The 21,354-nt window shown below is 36.7% G+C and overlaps 1 long non-coding RNA gene across 1 annotated transcript in view; it reads right to left on the reverse strand.

The window, feature by feature from the left end:
- Positions 1–4,263: 4,263 nt before the first annotated feature.
- The window catches only part of LOC131415385 (uncharacterized), a 382,856-nt gene continuing 365,765 nt past the window's right edge, over positions 4,264–21,354 (reverse strand). The window contains exons 3-4 of the long non-coding RNA XR_009222442.1: positions 6,086–6,207; positions 4,264–4,365 (exon numbers count right to left, since the gene is read on the reverse strand). This is a non-coding gene — a long non-coding RNA (uncharacterized LOC131415385). The remainder of the gene's footprint in view (positions 4,366–6,085; positions 6,208–21,354) is intronic.

A 21,354-nucleotide genomic window follows, 5' to 3' on the forward strand; every position in this document is an offset into this window, starting at 1 on the left:
TGAAGGAATAGTGAATGTAGTCTTTTCCTGTTAGTTAGGAAATATTTCCAACATCTCTGAAAAAAGGATTCTGTCTGAGAGAGGCTAGTCTGCTTTTTGTTCTCCCTCCTGACAACCTGCCCTCCTGCCCCATTTAGATGCTCCTACCCTTGTCTTTCCCTTCACTGCCTACACACTCATGAGCACTTACCATATCCGAGTTCACGGCTTATCTTCTCATATCTTCCCTTTTACTGGTTCCCTTACATGAAGCTCCCTTCTCCCTTAAATTCAACTCACTCTTCACTTCTCTCTGAAGTTTTCTTAGTCGTAATCAAAGGCGCACGCTTCGCTATCTATTGACTACCTTCTATATGTAAGCCACAAGTGTCTATTTGCAATGTAACTATTGTAAAAAAAGATCTCAAATTACATACGTATCATGTGTATAATTACATATATATATAGTATACATTATATATACATTACATAAATGCAGAGAAAGCGAGAGTGAGAGAAAGAGAATTCCTCCTTTGTATTCTTCTAGCACTAAGTCCAAGAAACATGCTGTTATTATACAAGTAAGGCCTCTGTTTCCAAGCCAGGGGTTTTTCTTAACTAAGGGTCAGACACAGTTCTGTATTTAGATGATCCAGAAAATGAAACAAAAATCTAACAAACCCACGCAGACACACACACACACACACAAAAACACATTTTTCTTTGATATGTTATTTTTTGAAAATTGAAACGGGAAAAGTGTTTAACGTCAAATTATGTTCAAATTATGTTAACTATGTGTTGGTTTAAATATTAGAAGACTAGAATGTTATATGTGCTGGTCATCACCACCAAATCACAGCAGTAGGAAGTTACTGGCAAGGGGAAAATATTGTGATTATGGATGTGATCCTTGGTTTCCATCCAGCCCAGCTGAAGTTATAAAATGTCAGAAAAGGTGTACATGTTAACATTTACAAATCACTTAGTTTTCCTTTCATCATTGTATCAAATGGGATACCAGATCAACAGTGCATCTTGTGTTTCCACATCCATACCAAAGGAAGCATGTAGCTAATAAATGCGCTTATCTCCATCTTTACCGTGCACTAGACAGTGTGTTTGTGTGTGTGTGTGTGTGTGTGTGTGTGTGTGTGTGTGTTTATGGTGGGGAGTGAAGCCTGATCTCTAAAATCTTTATTTACACAAACTTGAATTTACCCAAAAACAAACAAAGCAAAACCTTATTGTGCAACATCTTAGATCGCTAATGTATTGGCAAGAAAAGGAGCCATGCAGAATTGGAATGATCTTGGGAAAAATGTGGGGCTTGGAAATTATCAGACTGGTCTGTGGCTCAAAGCAGAGGGAGACAATGCATGTAGGGCTTCTGTCAGATGATATGTCCCATTCCACAGAATGTGTTATTTAGTTCAATTCTTTGAAGCAAATCATGGAGAGATTGTCAAATATGCCATTTGCCTTCATTTTATGATGGTGTAAAACTACTGTGAGCTCAGATGGTTTCTATTTACGTGCTTTAGTCACCACCACGGATGTCCCAGGAGAAAAATATCCATTTCCCTTTCAAAAAGATCCTTTACTGGAAGGATATATTGGAGGTGGAATCCTACTGGAATCATCTTAGAAAAGTATTTCTTTTTACTGATTTCTCTCTTTATTGATTTCTCTTTTATTAATTTCATGGCAGAAAATCCACAGATACCTGTAAACACTGAGGAACGATTTGGGCATTTCTGTTCAGAAGACCTTACTGGCATTCGTTGACACAGACCTTATTTTGCAAAGTGAGATATGAGAACTCTTACTCCATTTGCTAATAGCGACCCTACTTTGGTGAATCTTGGATTTACCAAAATCGAATTCATCAAATTTGCTGTCATCAAAGGTAAATTGGCACTGATTGATCATATTTCGTATGTCAAAGATCATATGAAAATTTTAACTTTCTTATTCAGGAAAATTTTAAAGTAATTGAAATTCACTTTTAGTGTAATTGCACCTGATTTTTTATTTTATTTGCATAATTTTGTTTTATGCCTTTCTTCAAAAACTGGCCATTTTTTTACAAAAACAAGAGTGAGAGAGAATATATGTACACAAACAAAACCATGATAGTAAAAAACAAAAAATAAGAAATGATAGTATTAATGACAAAATAAAGTAAATATCTGAGTTCACACTCATATATCATAAATACTAATGTGTATTCATATTTTTTAAATAAATTAATAAATGAGAAAGAAAAGGCAACTCCTCCTTACAGTAGAATTTCATAAATCAATGTGAAAAGAAAGAGGGAAATGGAAAATCACCATTAAGACAAACACCATAATAAAAACTGTCACAGACAAGTCCCACTAAAGGATTCTAAAATTAGTGGGTAAAAGTTTAAGGTGAAAGTATATACACATTCTCAAAGTATTTCCCTCAATGTAGTAATTAGTACGGTGAGAAAGAAGGTAACTTTACAGTATAGAAATCCAGAAGAAACCACCTTAATCAAGTAATCAAAGTTAACATCACCAGTAATATCAACACCATAAACTCCTTGATATGATGTATTGAGAAGGACACAGCATAATTTCTGAGGTATTGCTGCTGAAAATACATGACCTCATCCCAGTTGTGATAAAACATCAGATAACCTAATTTGAGGTACACTCTACAAAATAATTCTTTAAAAGTGTTAAGATCATGAAAGACAAAGAAACGTTAAGGAACTATTACAGATTGGAGGAGACTAAGGAAAAAATTTTATAAATGTAATATAGGATCCTGGATAGACTCTTGGAACAGAAAAAGAAGATTAGAGGAAAAACTAGCAAAATTCAATAAGGTCTGTAGTTTAGTTAATAGTGTTACACCAATTCTCATTTGTTGATTTTGAAAATTGTGAAATGGTTGTGTATGGTGTTCATTTCAGATGAAGCTGAGAGGGGGATACTGAAACTCTCTGTACCTTTGCAACTTTTCTTAAACTTAAGTTTAAAGTAGTTTTAAAAAGTTATGTTTATTTGAACTAAAATGTCAGTGAAAAAAGTTTAACATTGTGTATGTGTGTGTGTATATACCATAAACCATTTACCAATATATAATATACACTTGTTTCAGTTTTATTGGGGAGAAGTTATCTTTCTTCAGATTTTGAAAGTTGATCCCAAAGTTTTAAAAATCACTTCTCTAAACCCTGTTCCTTGTTTGACTTTATAGAACAACTCTTCACATTCTCCAACACCTCCACATCTATTCCTCAGCCCTTATCTTTCCTCAAGTAATTTCCCATGTCTGACCATGTGAATTACTGAACCTAACCCAAGGAGCAAACTATGGGTCAACTTGTGTTTTATTTTTTGGATCGCCCAGAACAGGTGTCTAAAAAAGTATGTGCCCTGAGAGAAGACCATGTGGACCCAGAAGAAATGTTTTTAGCGTCGCAAGCAAGAAAACTCAGCTACTAATCAGAGCTCCTAGCTTAAGGTGCTGGCTCTCCCTCCAATCTGCCATTTAACCAGCAAATCTCTTAGGACTTTTACTTTGCTATGCAACTTCCAACGTCTCGTAACTCTCCAAAGCTGCAGTTTCCTGTCTATGAAGCAGGAATAATACCTAACTTGCAACATCGTTGTGAATATCACATGGGAGATGAGGAAAAAAGCACAATCTCTGGCAGTGATGACTGATCAGTAACAGCTGTTGCTATCTCCATTTGGTATTCTCAAAGACAAACTAAGTCAGAAACAAAATTAATTAACGCAGGGAAGGCTTTCTAGATAGACTTCAGGTGCATTTGGTTGACTGCAATAGGACAAGTAAGCAGTTTGGGGACATGTCAAAAGAGGAAAGATGTTCAAGCTTAGGGAGAAGACTTTCCTGTGGCCAACCAGTTCCTGGAAGTCGGGGTGAGTGAGGTGCTTTTACGTGATCAAACTGTCATAATGATCTTTATAGAAGTATAGAAGTGGCTGCCTTGGCAGGCAGTGTTTTAGTCCCCCTTTTGGGTCATTTTCTCTGCCAGAATCAAGAGATTGACCTTCACTCAGGCTACTGTGTCATTGTCACTAGATCATCCTCATTGAATCTGTTGGGTGTCATCATAAGCATACTCCTTGAAGATTTTATCCTCATAGTCTATTTTGTCGTCTAATAGAGTGTTGGATGATCATCTGTTGTACAATCTATTGAGACAGTCGCTGCCCTACAGCGTTTAACACCCTGGAAATGACACACTTGATGACTGATATGTACCTTTCCAGTGAGATTTGAGAGCAGTCTTTCTCTGATGTTGCTTCCAGTAAACAAAATGTTCTGTCTGAAGATCATGAAGAGTCATTTAGCAAGGTGTTGTAGAAGGGTAGCTTTGACCTGTTAGTTATAACACAGATGTAACACGTGACTCCCTTGCCTTATTTTGTCATGTCTACATGTAACAGAGCGGATTCTAGGATGGAAGGTAAAATACCTACATTCATCTGTCTTCCAGTCACAAATTCATAGAGAGATAACTCACGTGCCCCCAAAGGGGTGGGTGGGATGGTCACAACAGCTAGGGGCCATGCTTTCGGCCAGAGGAGTTCAAAAGTTCCTGAGCGTTTTGCTAGTCTCAGCTTAAGAATGCCATTGATTCTTTCAGCCTTTCTATAAGGTTGCGGGTGGTAGGGGCAGTATAGCTTTTGAGTGAGAGCTAATGCTCTACAGATTTCTTCTATAATCGTTCCTGAATAACATGTGCCTCCATTAGTTGATAAAAAAGTTTCTGCCTCAAGTTAGAATCACAAAATAAAGGAGCTTTTTAGCGACGGTGAGGGCTGTAGCTTTTTAGCCAGGAGTTTCTTCAACTTACCCATAGCTTGGCAATTTGAGGTGCTTACTAATATATATTTTAGTTGATAAAGTTCAGGTAACCCAGAGTCATAGACCTTGAGGAGGATCATAAGTTTTTCACTGACAAGTTGTCTGTCTTTCTGAGGCTTAGGAAAATCCCTAATAGTGGCTCTTAATCATTCCTAGGACTAAGATTTAAATTCAGCTGTGAGGACATTCTAGGCTCACGAGCTAAGTGGATCCATGAAGGGAGTTGGCAGATGGAAGTGGTAGGAAACTTGTGCGGGAAAGATCCAGGGGACAGAGAGGGAGAAGGTCAGCCTGGAGAGTGAGAGGTACAGCGAGGAAAGGAAGTGCAGGGTAGAAGGAAGTGTGAGGTACACAGAGTGGGTGTAGTTTTAATGGAGAAAGCTGTCCCTTATTTAGTATCATCAAAATCTTTCCTAACTTTGGCCAAAAAATATTTTAGAGCAGCTAATTTGGAGTTAGGATTTCACTTAAAAGCTTCAATGTACCAATTAAAAATTTTGCCCATTGGGCCTAAACAATTTCATTCCTTTTTTTCTAAGCTATCTCTCAAATGAGTATTTCTTGCTAAATCAAATGCTCCCCAAAGTGGCATTGGAGACCCACTTCACTGGCATTCTCTAAATGGCATTGGTGAAATTCTGCCATTTAGAAAGACAGGCACAAGAGTTGGCATTATAATAGTACATATAGAGAGTAGGAGTTCTCAGAGGTGGAGGAGGCTTAAATGAAGGTGAGCCCAAGAGAGCTGGTCACTGTCTGCTTTCTTGTGCATTTTCTGTCTCAAACCCCTGACCTAAAGGTTAGTTTCCTCCAAACACATATTTGACAATCTGTATCCCATCTGAGCCTCCCCTAGTGGAAAATCAGAGAATGCTCTCTGTATATGAGACTAAGCTCTCAAGATGAATGGTCAGGATGGGAGGGGATTCTTATCCATCTTTGTTGGTAACCAACAGCAAACTGTGTTGTTCTCAGAGAACACAGGTCTGGAGAAACCAAAACCACAAACTCCTCAGCCTGGGAATCTGGTTGGAACAACAGACTCATACCTCGAGACTGTCCTCCTTATTACTAAACAATATATTAAGGCACAACAAACAGAGGCGAATCACCAAGGAAGTAAACCGAAAAAGGGAACTTCCACCAAATGCAAATACCAGGAATGAACAAATGAATAAAACAGCAGAGGAACTCTTAGACAAAGAGAGTGGACCCAGTGAAGAAAACTTACTGTTTTGAGCAATTGCAGGAGCACTTGCAGCTCAAGGGGCCTGGATGGGTACTGCTCCTGCTCTAGAGCTGAAGTCGGCATCACAGGTAGATCTGGCAGACCCAAGTGAGGCATCGAGATAACTGTCAAAGACAAAAGTCAGTCAGTGACAAAATTAACAAAGGCTATTTATTTACAAACTGACTGCCAGGGTATCTGTTTTCTATGACCTTCATTTCAGCAATGGTTCAAAGATGTTAGAAGGGAGAGTAAGTTTTATAGACCAAAAAGAGGAAATACTGAGACAGTGTCTGATTGGTGAGTGTTCTATTACAGTGGGATTTTTAGAAGTGGGGAGATTTTTTTTGATTGGTCTTCAGGAACATTTGGTTGTCCTTGGTTGGCTGCAATAGGGCAAAAAAGCAGTTTGGGGACATTTCAAAAGAGAATAGATTATTCGTTGTTAGGGCAGAGGGTTTTCTGTGGCCAACCATTTCCTGAAACAGGTAGGAGTTGATGGGGTGCTTTGTTGAACTGTCATAATTGTCTTTTATTGGGGGCAGGTGCTGCAATGTTGAGCAGTTTCTCAATAGCCCTGCCCTTTACTGTAACATACAGAGTTACAGAGGAGAAGTAAAAATCCAAAATCTCAACTCCTTCCCTGAGGATAATTAGAACACATAGATTTCTTCTTCTTTGGCTATATCCTTCTTTCCATCTGATGAACTTGTCACATCTTCTCTAAATTAAAATTTTCCTTTGGATTAGCTTTTATATGAAAAGAGGATGTGATCTGCTTTTCGGGACATCTGATTAGATCTTTCCCAAATCCTAGGAGTTTGTACAGACTTTTCAAAGTGCAGTATTTCTGAGTTCTGAGAAATCCAATGGCTACAGGTAGCCTGGATGCCTTCCAGCCTACTTCCAATTAAAACCAACCTGATCATAAATAAGAGACTAAGCTTTGCTAATGTGCTCACTAAAGACTCCATCTTAAAATGATGTATCTGGAGGCTATATTTCTTGGACAGCATATGCCTTTCCTGAATGATGAAGCCCCCAAGTATAATGTCACAATATTATTTATTCATATGCTATTTTACATTTATTATCATTTCACAAATCTTTTTTTTTTTTTGGTTGCTTTTTTCCCAAATAAATTGAGACTTGCTTAAGCCATTTCCTCTCACAATATTTAACATAATACTACCTATCCCTGGCAAAGCATAATATATGGGGAGAAAAACAATGTTATTTGAATTATTTTTTTCTATTACTTTTCTCTCTTATATGAATTTGATGTGATAATTGGCTTGTTTATTTATTCAACCTCAGAAAACAGATGACTACCTTTAGGATTATTTGTTTTCTTTAAAATATTCAACTACATCATGCTTTTTACATCTTCATGGTTGAATTCTGTTTCTCTGTTCTATCTGTCTGAGAACTAAGTTTCTGTAACCAAAACTGGAGCAGAGACTGACTCTGTGACAGAGTTTTATTGAAAATGGGCAAGTTCTTATAGCCATTATTTTTTCCTCATAGAGAAAGCCAAATTTCTACTTGCTATTATTTCATTCTTTTAGCTTAAGGTTTTCTGTTTTTGACATACAAATGCTACTTGGAGAAGCAATGGTTTAAGAGAAAGCATAATATCATAGTTAAGGGACATATTCTGCAGCCACATAGTCTGGGAACATACCCCATCTTTTCTTTGTGTTATTAGAACATTATTCAATATCTGTGTATGTTTCCTCATCTATAAAAAGGAGGCACAACATTTGTCCCTACGTGATAGAATGGTTGTGCTAATTAATACATGTAAATATAAATGATCCATGTAAATTTCTTAGAACAGTGGCTGATGTGATAAGTGTTTATGGCAGCCATTAGTGTTATTCACTAGTATTTCTAGTTGTCCTCTTTTCAGTATAAACAACAGGACTGTACTTATCCCTCCTTAAATTTAGGTGTGGTTGCATAACTTTCTTTGGTTAATGAAATATAAGCTCAAGTGACGTGTGTCTTTTACAAGCAGATATATCTTAGAGCTAATGCAATAATCTCTCTCTTCATAGCAATCATACAAATATATGTTAGTGTGCTCTATGCCATAAGACCAAAGTGACCTAGAATGCTGAGCCAAGATCTAGAAGTTGGCTACCCTAAAGAATTACACAGTCCCACAGCAAGCTTGAAGTGATGAAGAAAATTTTTTTTTAGTTAGGTCACTAACATTTTGATATCATTTGTCATCACAGCATAACCTAGCTGTTCATAACTAATATTCTAATAAATATAAGATACTATTTATATTTACACAATAAGTTTTAAAAGGAGAGAACAAATAGAAAGGGAAAGCCTTGTGAATAGGAAGTAGTAACAAAAGGAGAATTTAAAGTCTGGGGCCTTCAAATATAAATTTCCTTGTTATAAAAATGGTTTCAAGTGCTTGCCCACTTCTTTTCTTCTTAAAATATGTCACCCAATTATTAATCAGTCATTCAATCAACAGAAATTATTGGTTATGTTATATGCATCAACCATTTCCCTCAGTTCTTGCTAGGTTGTTTTTTTTATGTTCACTTATGTTCACTAAAATCTCCTTTTTCTGTCTGGTTACTTTGCTGCTTCCTCTCTGTCCTTTCTTCACCAAATTTATATCTTTAGGAGGAATCTACATTTAATTTTATTTCTCAGTGAAGAAAATAATGTCCTACTCACAAAATAGTAATGGTTCACCGGTAACAACAGGACAAATTCCAAACTACTCAACCCATTAAACAAGGTCTTTCAAAATCAGACTCCCAACTTGTCATTCAAATCCTATTTCCAACTACACCCATTTCAGGTCTTTTCACATGAACTCACAACACTAGCCATAGCAGTCTTACCCAATGACAGCTAGTTTATTTTCCATTTTGTGCTATATCTCTTGTTTTAATACTTTATGTTGTCACATATTTGGTTTTACTTCTTTCTCTGTAAATTATATTAGCATAATATCACTTTGCATGTCTTATCATGCCTAGCACAATCCCTTGTAGTTAAGATTTTTATTTTAAAAATATATGCCACACATTTATTAATTGAATGAATAAATGAATGTTAATTAATAAATAAGAGAATGAACAGATTTAAAGTTTTCCATAAAGTTCTCTAAGCTCAATAAAAAAAAAAAAATTCTGACATATTATTTCCAAGTTCTCTCTTTGATTTGAAATTTAAAACATCACAATCTTTTTGTTAAAATTAGGAATGATTGTGGGGCAATATTTAAGTGAAAGAAACTGCTGAAATGGTCCAAGATAAGAAGTTTAATAAGTAAAAGTCACTGATTCTCAGAGATTACTGAGAAATAAGGTAAAATACAGTTCTTAAATTTCAACCTCTAAAGTCCTAGTGATTCAAAGTGAGGTATATTAATTGATCTACTAGTCTATACTTGCATGTATAGCAGCATGACACTCACAACCTGGGAGTCTTTACTGCAGGCCTGTGTTCTCATAGTGATACAATATCTTCTTCTGTAATTGTTTTTCCTTAAGTTTATACTGTGGATTATATTTGACAAAGCCAATAATTCATTTGATCTAAAACAGCCCTGAGTGGCTAACAGGGAAGAATTTTATTCCCATTATACAGATCAGGAAATAGACACAAAGAGATCAAAGTCACTTGTCTGAATATCCACAGGCAGTATTCACTGAATATCTTGGTAGTTAGAACCATTCTCTGGAAACAGCCCCATTATTTGTTCTAACCTGTCATTCCGCTTGACTTTCCATGAGGAATTTTATCCATCTCAGAGCCAAAGGGGAAGATTTAGCTAACGGAAGAGCAAATGGAGGCTGCCCACCATGACCATTATTCTACTATTTCAGAAATTGATTAGAAGAGAGGCAACACTTAAAGTATTATATTGTATGTTTGTATTACTTTGGGCTTATTTGTGTGAAATGTTTAATTTCCAGCTGTTGGCCACCTAGGAGAAGCATCATGACTGTCTCCCCACCTCGTGATGAACCAACGTAAACTCATTGAATAGCTGGAGCAAGACAAAATGAGGAAGGCAATTCTGCTGCAGCAAAAGTGATAGAATACAATTTGAAGATAATCGTGAATAATCTTTTTCTTTGAATCAATCATGCAACTGTTCCTCTCTATTAACGCATGTAATTGAGAGTTGAATGTATATTCAGAGAGTCACTATTTCAGCAAGGAAATTCAGATTTTCTCAAGTAACACTGTTTTTTGAATAAAATAGAATAGACGTATATAGTCACCAACACATGTATAATAAGGAACAGTCAAATACCAGTTAGACTTAATGACTTAACTTGGCTTTCCAGAAACCTCTCAATCCAAAGTACTTTCTCACTGCTTCCAAAAGCACATTGAGGAACTGGAAGTAACCTGCCTATAGTGGTATTATAGACTAATGGAGAAAGACTTGTACTCTGAACGTGTTCTAAAAATGTGAACTTTAAGCATAGACTTTTTTTTTTTTTTTTGTGAGGAAGATCAGCCCTGAGCTAACATCCGTGCTAATCCTCCTCTTTTTGCTGTGGAAGACCAGCTCTGCACTAATATCTATTGCCAATCCTCCTCTTTTTTTTCCCCTCAAAGCCCCAGTAGATCATTGTATGTCATAGTTGCACATCCTTCTAGTTGCTGTATGTGAGACGCGGCCTCAGCATGGCCGGAGAAGCGGTGCGTCGGTGCGCGCCCGGGATCCGAACCCGGGCCGCCAGCAGCGGAGCACGCCAACCGCTAAGCCACAGGGCCGGCCCCTAGGCATAGACATTTAAAAAATATTTATGACTTTTTTTTTAATTTTCTATCCCTCTGACTGTCCTCTGACCTTCAGGCTATGAGGTTTCAACTACCTGTTTTTAATTTATTAAAACTAGGTTAACACTCTTTCAGTCAAGCATACTGTGGGTAAAAACAATAAAAACCCCCATTACACATGAAAATGATTAATTATAATTTAGTCAAGAGAACTATGCTTTAAACAAAGATTCTTCTACCCCTTTCAAATTCAGAGAGATTTATTTATGTTTTCTTGATTTAATTCGCAAGTTTCACAGTGCTTTAAAAGTTTAAAAATGAAAGGGGAAAGAGAAAAAAGAAAAAGCAACAGCTCAAGGATGATTTTGCATAACTTCACACAACAAGCAGGCATTTGTAAGATCAATTCACAACAGGGACCACAGTACTCACCTAGCTTGGGTGACTTCCAACCCATTTCCAATTAAAACTCACCTGATCATAAATAAGAGATAAAAGCTTGCTAACTAGTACAGTAAATAATAGATCTTAAAATAATGTAGTTGGGAGCTATGTTTAGAGAGAGTAATGAATTCCCCTTAGGGCAGAAAATGTTAGGAGGGAATTTGAGGTCAGGATTCCCAGGAAGCCAATAGAATGTTGTCTTTTTCAGCATTGACTCTGATGTTTTACAATGTGAACTGCTGAATCGCTAAGAAGTTTACAATGTGGACCGTGCCTGCTAGACGCGGCAATGAGGTGGCTATTTTTCAGCCCCTGTGAAAGGTTCAATAAACGTAGTTGCCTGGCAGTAAACAGGTTTGGAATGGGCAGTATGAAATAGTGTGGTCAAGTTGGACAGGAGGCCTGGACATATTGACTTCTGTAGACCAGGGAGTGCTCATATTTTTGATCCTCTATTTAAAATAGGAGTTCTTATGATTTTCATGGAAGAATTTCAAAGAGTGCTATTAGTGACAAAGACCTAGAGAAGAAACATTGGGAGAAAACCTGGCTTCCTCCATATACTGTAAAATAGTTGCAGAAGCTGGAGGAACAATGAATATCAGAAGGAAGGAGCAGAAGGAAAGGAAGATCTTGCAACAACCATATTTTTCCCGTAATGTGTTGAATTGTGTCTTAATCCCAGTACCTGTAAAGGTGACCACATTTGGAAATAGGGTCTTTGAGAAGTATGTGAAGATGAGGACATTAAGGTGAACCCTAATCCAATATGATTGGTGTGATTTTAAGAAGAGGGAAATTTGGACACTGACACAAATACAAAGGGAAGATGGCTATGGGAAGATGGAGACAGAAGCTGGAATTATGCTGCCATAAGCAGAGGAGTATTTGGGGCTATCAGAAGCTGGAGGAGGCAAGGAAGGATCCTCCTTTAGAGCCTTTACAGATAGTATGGCCCAGCTGCCACCTGGATTTCTAACTTCTAGCCTCCAGTACTGTGAGATAATAAATGTGTGTTACTTTAAGGCACCTAGTTTGTTCTAGGTTGTTATGGCAGCTCTAGGAAACTAATGCATCTCCTTTCAATAGTCTACAAAATTTAGAAAGATGGTGCCAACACTCACCCTACCTGAAGAAAGCGTTTCAAACCATATTTCTAATTCCATAAGACTTGGCTCACATGGTGACACAGCTTTAGAAGTATTGGAACAACAGATCACCGTCAAACGACATTCCAGCACTGATGTCTTTATTAAAAGAGTTGTTGCTCTTTCATCTTTTTCTGACTTGACAATTGATGGCCAAGAGCTCAATATTCCTGTATCAGCCAGGAAACTGTCTTGGAAACATAAACTTCTATGTGTTTCAATCAAACAAATTTAATACAATAAACATGTTACACAGAGAAACACGTTAGGAGAGCTGAAGTGCAAATCAGAGGACTGTGAGGCAATCCAGAGATCGGTAACAGTGGAAAAGCGCTGCCAACTCTAGACCTGAAGGGACAATTGAAAAGATGGTGTTATTGAAGCTGGGGCTACCCAGCTGAAGCTAGAACCACAGAGCTCCTGCCTAGTAGGAGCTGGAGCCATGAAGGAAGTGCAAAAGGAGAGAGATACCCCGACAGCTTCCTTCCTCCCAGCTACCTGTCTCTAGCCATTGCCTCCCACTAGCCCAACCTACCCAGTGGACAGCTGAGTTTGGAAAATTCAGTCTGCGGTGGCAGAATCCGTGGTAAGAATGAAACAGGGACAAGGAATGGATCTGAAAGCAAACAGGTAATGAATGGCAGCTTCCCTCTTCCATAATGGTCTTGCTGGCTATTTAATCTCCACATTCATTTATTCAACAAATATTTATTGAGTACACACTATATACCAGGCATTGATAATTTGCAATGATAAGACAAAAAAAAAAGAGAGAGAGATTGTATCAGCTCTCATGGATTTTAATGTCTAGTGAAGAAGGTAGACATTAAACAAATAAAATAAAAAATAAGTACCTAATTTATATCATGAACAGGTTCATGACAATAAAAGAAGGGGTATTCTGGGAATGGATAATTGGGAGAACTCGGGCGACATTTATGATTCGGGAATGTCCTCACTGAGGAAATCATTCTGAAGGATGAATATAAACTATCCGACCAATGATTTAGCAAAAGAGCTTGCCAGGCATAGGAAAGACTCTGACTTGAGGAAGCGAGATGGTTAATTTTATGTGTCAACTTGACTAGGCCATGGAATGCCCAGGTAATTAGTCAAATATTATTCTGGGTATTTCTGTGAGAATGTTTTTGTGTTAGATTAACATTTAAATCAATAGACTAAGTAAAGCCATCCCCCTCTCTAATGTGGGTGGGCCTCTTCCAACCAGTTGAAGGCCTGAATAGAACAAAAAGCTGACCCTCCTCTGAATAAAAGGAAATTCCTCCTGGCTGACTACCTTGGAGCTGGGACATCAGTTTTTTCCTGCCTAATAGACTCAAATGGAAACATTGGCTCCTCCTGAGTCTCAAGCCTGCTGGCCTTCAGATGGGAACTTATACCATCAGCTTTCCTGGGTCTCCAGCTTGCTGACTACAGATTTGGGGACTTAGCCTCCATAATCACATGAGTCAATTCCTTATTTTACATATATATACAACTTGCTCTGTTTCTCTGGAGAGCCCCGGCTAATACAGAAAGTAATTGAAATGTTTAAGCAACAGAAGGCAGGCCAGTATGATTTAAGTGTTGTAACCATGGCAGACAGATGCATAGGATGATACTGATAAAGTAGGTAGGGCCAAATCATGCAGGATCTTTGGGCAGTGGTTTGCAATCTGGATTTTATTCTCCCCATAATGGGGAAATCATTTAATAATTTAAGCAAGGGAGTGAGGTGACCTGAATTCAATTTTTAAGAAATAATTCTGGATGCATTAAGGAAAAAGAATTGTATAGGAAGGGAGTAAGAGTTGAAATAAGCAGACCAGATGAGAAGTATTGCAACTGCCCAGGAAGAATATGATGGTGGGTAAAACTAGGGTGTGGATTATGCAAAGAACTGTAAAGAGTTGCACCATATTTTTCAGATAAAATTAATAGGAATTGATGGATCTAAATGGACTTTATATACTCAAATTCATATAGTGAATATATCCCCCAAATTTTCACATTTCTGCAAAGATTCTAGATTGCCAGTTTGTCGCAAACTGTGAAGTAATTGCCTACGGGAAAGATGAATGTGATTTTTGCTCCATATGATACTGGTTCCCCAGCTGATCCAGTCTATTTAATCAAATCATTAGTCTTATCAGTTGCTTTACCTGGACCAACCAACCATTTGACAGACTGCATTTCGCTTGCAAATAGTAGACTTTTAATAAATATTTGCTGAATTGAACCAAATCAGTTTCCAAAACTTATGCTTCAACAGTATGTAGACATCCATGCCCACAGGTCCTTATATTGAAAAAGATCATCAATCTAAGAGGCTGTGCGTCTCACAACAGGATTATTCAAGCACTTCAGGTTCTACATAATTGTGGAGTCAAACTTGGAGCTAAACGCATTTTATTTCAAGTCTCTTATGGGTGTACTTAACTAGTGGGAAATTAGATATGTTTGAGTATATCAATACGAAACTTCGCAGAAGCAGATAAGTGCTAAAAGCAATAATTGGCTTCAGGGCGCCCTATCCTCTTTCCGTCTGTATTCTCATCCCTTTTCTTGCTGCCATTCCCTGCTCCTGCCTGTATCTTTTTGCTTTCTCCAAATGAACTGTAGACTCAATAAACAAAACCAGTAAACAGTCTCTTGCTCCTTATACAGCTGTAATTTTCACATGATATATGTGTAAATATCCTTGAGCAAATTGGTTTACCCTATTGATGATTGAATAAATGAAAGAATAAGAATGGTTCAAAATAAAATGAACTGTGTGTAGGAGTGAGTTACCAACTACTGGGGTCTTCAAGTAGATGCTGAGTGACTATCTGTTAGGGATTTGATGGAGGGTATTATTACTAATAAGGAGTCAAGAAAAGATGACTTCAACTTTATTTTTTCCAAAGGTTTATGTTTTGTGAGTCAATGAATGAGAAAAATTAAGCAATGCAAGTTTGAATACAAAAAATCTAGCAAGTTAAAAAAAAACACAACACTTTTATATTAGCTACACTATTTGTTAAGGAACAAAAATAAGATTGAGGGGAGGCATTTTTCAATGTTCTAAAACAAAGCCAAAAACTACTTTAACAACAGTTTGTATAGAAATAGTGTTGATCATTTACTGTTGAAGAAATTTTCAAAAGAATTAAACTCAGCCTCAGTAGGATTTGTGGATCTTATAACTTATAGGCGACATCTTCAGATAATTGATGTCTTTTAATCTTGAAAAGCATCCCTGTTACATCCGTACTGCAACCTCCATTTTAACTATGAAAAAATAGGCTAAGATTGAGAAATGTCTTCACTATCACATAACATGTAAATTGCTATGCTAGCTTATGAACTCAGAATTCACATCATGCCACAGCTGCCTCAAATACTGTGCTATCATAAGGATAGTTTTTGATATAAATCATGTTATTTAAAGTAACATAATGTACATGTAGTGAAATTCTCTGTTCCAACGTTATATAAGGAAACATGCATTCCCATGTTATGTGACCTGAGAGGGAATAGAAAATATTCACTGCTATAATTTGGTGGAAAAAAATTTAAGATTGGTAGAGTCTACACAAGAATAAATAAAATTAAACTTTAGATTTCCTGTGAGGTGAATTACTCTCAAAGATTTTTTTTAAACATCCGTGTATTAATTGCCATATTCAGTTAGATGCCTTTTTAAAATCTATCATTTTGCTAGATGTTTTTTATTCCATCTCTTCTTAGTCTCTTTTTTCTGGGATATTTTTAACAGTATTTTTGTTGTTTGATTTTATGTCTTTTATTGACTTATTTGTGTCTGTCTTTTTTTTTAGTGGTTACTCTAGGACTTACAAGTTTTTGATTAATCTAAGATTGCCTTCAAATAACATACTGCTTCACATGTAATCTAAGGATCTTGCAACAATTCCAAATTCCTCCCTTCTGTTTTATGTGCTCTTGTTGGCACATATTTTGCCTTCACTATTACTAAATAGTTACTATTTTTGCTTTAGGTAGTTATATTTTAGAGTATTTATATAAGAAAATGAATTTTATTTTACCTTTATTCCATCTCTAGTGTTCTTTATTTCTTTGTGTAATTCTGTTTCTGTCTATCCTATTTCTCCTTCTTGAAGAACTTCCTTTAACATTTCTTGTAGAGTAAGTCTACTGGTAACAAATTCGCTCAGTTTTTGTCTGAATAAGTTTTTATTTCTCCTTTATTTTGATGGATATTTTTACTGAATAGAGAATTCTGGTTTGACAGGGTTTTTGTTGTGTTTTCCTTTTCATTTCAGCATTTTAATATGTCACTTCGTGGTGTTCCTGTTTGCATGGTTTCTGATGAAAAATAAGCTATAATTCTCTTGTTCCTCTATAATGTGCCCTTTCTCCTCTGTCTTCTTTCAAGATTTTCTTTTCATGTTTTGTTATCAGTAGTTTGAACATGACATGCCTAGGTGTATGTGGAAGGGAGGGGGAACATTTATTTTGCTCATAATTCTCTGAGTTCTTGGATCTGTAGTTTGACATAGTTATTAGTTCTGGAAAATTCTTGGCCATTGGTTCTTCAAATATTTCTTCTCTGTTTACTACCTCTTCTTATAGAGTTCCAATTATACGTATATTAGACCATTTGATATTGCCCCACAATTTTAGGATGTTTTCTTCTATTTGTTTGTTTTTACCCCCCCACTGCCCATTTTAGTTTGGGTAATTTATATTGAGTTATCTTCAAATTCATTAATTCTTTCATCAGCTGTGTTGAATCTACTAATGAGACCACCAAAGACATTCTTTGTCTTTGTTAATACAGTTTTCATTTTTAGCGCTTTCATCAGATTCTTTCTTACAGTGTCCATCTCTCTGCTTCAGTCACTCACCTGATGTTGTATGTTATCCACCTTTTACCTGAGAACTTTTAACCTGTATATAATATTTATTTTAAATTCCCTGTCTGATTATTCTAACATCTGTGACCTATCTGATTCTTGTTCTGGTGATTGTTTTGTTTCTTGAAATGGTGTTTATTTTCTGCTTCATTTATGGCTTATAATTTTTTTATTGAAAGTCATACATCTTATTTAAGAGAGATACTCTGGTAAATATTTTTTGTAATGTTTGGAGATGAGCACAACTCTGCTCCATCTTTAGTGTTTGGGTTTATTTTAGTATAGTCAGGAGTTGGGCTGTGTTTGAGCTTTGCTGGCCCTATTGTTACCCTCAGGACACCACAGATTTTATATTCTAGTAATTACTTATGTTTAGGGTGTTGATCGCATTTCCGAAGTTTATTTTCTCAATGTCTGACCCCCGCTCTTGGCTATGTGTTTCTCCTTTGTGGTTTGTCCTTGAGAAAATCTCTTATCTCTTCTGGCTGTATTCCACTGCTGTTTTTATTCTATGCTTGGGAGTGAAGAGTAGAAGAGGGGGATATTCTTTCGTGTTCTAACTAAGCCTCAGTCTCAGACAAACACTATGGGTTGCATATGGCATGGCAGCTTGGGTTGCAAGCCGAGACACTCACAAGCTTTTTTTGCGTCTCCATCCTTTTGGGGCTAGGCCTCCAGGAAAAGAGTTTTTCCCAATTCCTCTTCTACAGCTCTTGTGGGTTTTCACCAGTGCTGTAAGAGTTTTGTCCTCCAAGAGAGAGAGGAATGATGGTCCAGGCAGGTTTTCTTCAGTGGCTGCTGTTCCCCTCTTCCTCAGCCACCCCATGCACCTTAAGGAGAGCTGTCTCAGTATTCTTCTGGAGATTTCCTGTGAATTCCTGGTGGGATTTGTGGAAGAAAAAGTCTTCAAGAGAATATGAATACCCCTATATATGTGGTCCACAGGGACCTCATACCCTCACTCTGTCTCACACCTAGTCTTCAGCAATTCACTACAAGTTTTTAGCTGAATTCTTCTTCCTTGCCTACTTGGCCTCTGGCATCTGTCCCAGGCAAGCAAATGTTCAAGATCCATTTCTGCTTGGAGGCACTTGTCTTTCCCCAGATTTAGGGTTAGTTTGCTGCCCTGCCATCCGAGTTCTCTGATGGATTCAAGGAAAGTGGTTACTTTGCAGTTTCCATAGCTTTTTTCTTGTAAGAGTGGGAGCGAGGCTCTTTCCAACTCTCTATATCTCCGAGCTAAAACCAGAACACCAGCACCTTTCTAATATCAACTTGGACAAGCGAAAGAGTTTGTAGAATCTATTTTCAAATACAGAGTCTTTGGTACCAAAGACTCATGTTTCTAGCCTTTTTTCCATCACACTTCTCATGTTCACATTTGAGCAAGCCAGAATTCACACGGTCACTATTAAAATCTTCCAAAAACACTGCTTTTCCATGTTTCCTGGTTGCTTGTCTCTCTCCTCTCTGAGATCACAGGATGCCTGTCAGTCACGGTAGTGGGGAAGAGAAGAATCGACAGGGACTGTTTATCTAAGGAGAGCAGAGCAGCTTTTGCTTTTGCATGTTTCCTCTCCCAGATACTGTTTTTGTTTTCTATCATTGCCTGATGACCTTACAGTTTTCTCTGATTTCAATTTATGTGCCACACACACAATTTTGACGTGAAGGCCCAAAAGGGTCTAGAGGTCAAAAGCACTTTTAGTAACAAAAAATTTATTTTTACTAAGCATTTTCTCAGTTAGTCACAGATAGGAACTCAAGAGATACTTTAGATTTGGCCAAATAAGTATAAAAACAGTTTTGAGGGCTTTATCTTGTAGTCTTTCCTTTGAACAAGAAGAGAAAATGACTGAGCCAGTAGCAGTTGTGTATGGGTTTTAAGAGCTTTGTCCAGGACAAAGCTGTCCTCCTTAGTGAGGCAGATTGACTCTGTCATCTCAATTTATCTGCTGTGTGACCTCTGTCGTTTGTAAGCTCAGTGGCTAGGGGTGGAATATGGTTTGTATTCATGAAAGGGAATTGAACTGTAGTTGTTACTTCAGTAGGCTCATATAAGTTTCATTGAAAATGGGTCTTGAAATGGAAACGTTTTCTTTAATGCAAAATTCAAATCTAGCCAGACTTGAAGTCAACTTATCCAGACCCTGAGTTTACCTTTGATTCTCACCTCAGTATGTATGACCTCAGAAGTTTAATTAATCATTCATTAACTCTTCTTCAAAGCTGAACAAATGAAAACAAAAAGTTTATCTTCTCTTCTGTGTCTCATACATCTTATCTCCATGATGTTGGACATCTGGTCGAAGAGTAAAATGTGAAAAGCAACACACTTTAAACATAGATACTCAGTAATTTGTATATCCTAATTTCTATTCAGTGAATCTTTATTTTAAGTTATGAAATTTTTGGTATTATGGAGATATAGTTTGCACTAGTTATCAGAATAGATTCCCAATCAATTTATTTCCTAAAAGTCCTAGAGACTCATGAGAAAGGAAATTTAACTACTTTTTGAAAATCTCAGTCCCAGCCAAAGTAAAAGAGAGAAAAGTAATATTTATCAAAGAAAGGCAATGTCCTTATTATCAAAAAACTGCAGTTTGGGATAACTCAATGGGAACTAATAGTTGGAAATAAAAATTGCTACATTATGGTGTTTCACACCTATATTAAATTTTCATAAGCAATGCAGAAACAAAAGCAAATTAGCCCTAAAAGTATAATCTTGCCATATTGAGCACATTCATTCCAAAATCATTATCATCAGGGTTATTACCTTCTGGTCCCAAACCTGGTTATATCACTCAATATTTTGTTATCTTTAATTGAGCAAATCAACATTCAGAAGGAAGAAAAATGAATAATATGTAGAAGTTATTTGTGTTCACAGTATTGAGGCATGAAATTTATAGACAAACCCACCTGAGATGACCATGTTTTCTCTCTAGTATAGCCACTATAAAGAAAACCTCTCCTTCACTTTGTACCCAAGCTATGATTGATGAGCAGTGTCAATCACTTCATGGAGCTTGTTGATGTTTGCTGTCATGGCTGAAGCTCTGTGAAGTTTGTAATATAGTGACAGACAGGATTTCAGTTTGTTGGTGGTTTTCCTTAAATAAGGTGGGATCTAGTGACAAATGAGACTTAAACTAAAGAAAGTACCATAAATTCTGATGGGATTTACCTCAAACCAAGAGCATATCCACATTCAAACTGTACTAAGGCAAAGTTCTCAGGATGAAGAATCTTTTGGCAGCAATTCCTGAGGTGAACTATTTTCTTGGAATTTGAGGAAACTTGATTCATAAAGTAAGTACCTCATGACCTTTATATGTTCCAAGAGGCTTATTTACTTGAGAGGTCATGCCCATTACTTATTGTACCAACATTAAATTAAAAGGTTCTTTATACTTATTTATTGACCAATTATTAACTGAGTATTTGCAATATATCAAGGACTGTGGTAAGTACTTTGGTAAATATATGTAATACATGATCTTTGTCTTAAAGCATTTACTATCCAGTAGCCATAAGATGTATAAAAATGTATGATATGATACAAATTTCTATGAGTTCTACAATAAATACTCATTAATTCTTCCATGGAAATAGAAAGGCTTCCATGATTAGTCATATTCGAGATGAACTGTAAAGGTTTGGAAAGGTTTGTTAAATAGTGCATGGGGTGTATATATATTTGACCTGAAGAAACATCATAACTTAAAATGTAGAAGTCAAAATTTGCATGAGTGAGAAATAATAAGCTAAACTGATGTGATAGGTATATACAGAACGTAAAGTTATATTGACCATATATATCTAAGCTTTTCCTAGATTTAAGTGATACATTTCATTGTCTAGTCAAATGTCATGTTGTTTGTTCAAGAAAAAAATGATTTGGGGGTACAAGAAAATAATGAGCAGTGAGGCCAAGAAGGTAGTCTAGAAGTGAAAAATCTTGACGTCAGTTCCAAGAAGTTTTTAAGGTAATTCTGCACCTAATAGGCAGGATCAT

Source organism: Diceros bicornis, chromosome 16 (genome assembly GCF_020826845.1).
Source record: "Diceros bicornis minor isolate mBicDic1 chromosome 16, mDicBic1.mat.cur, whole genome shotgun sequence".
NCBI lineage: Eukaryota > Metazoa > Chordata > Mammalia > Perissodactyla > Rhinocerotidae > Diceros > Diceros bicornis.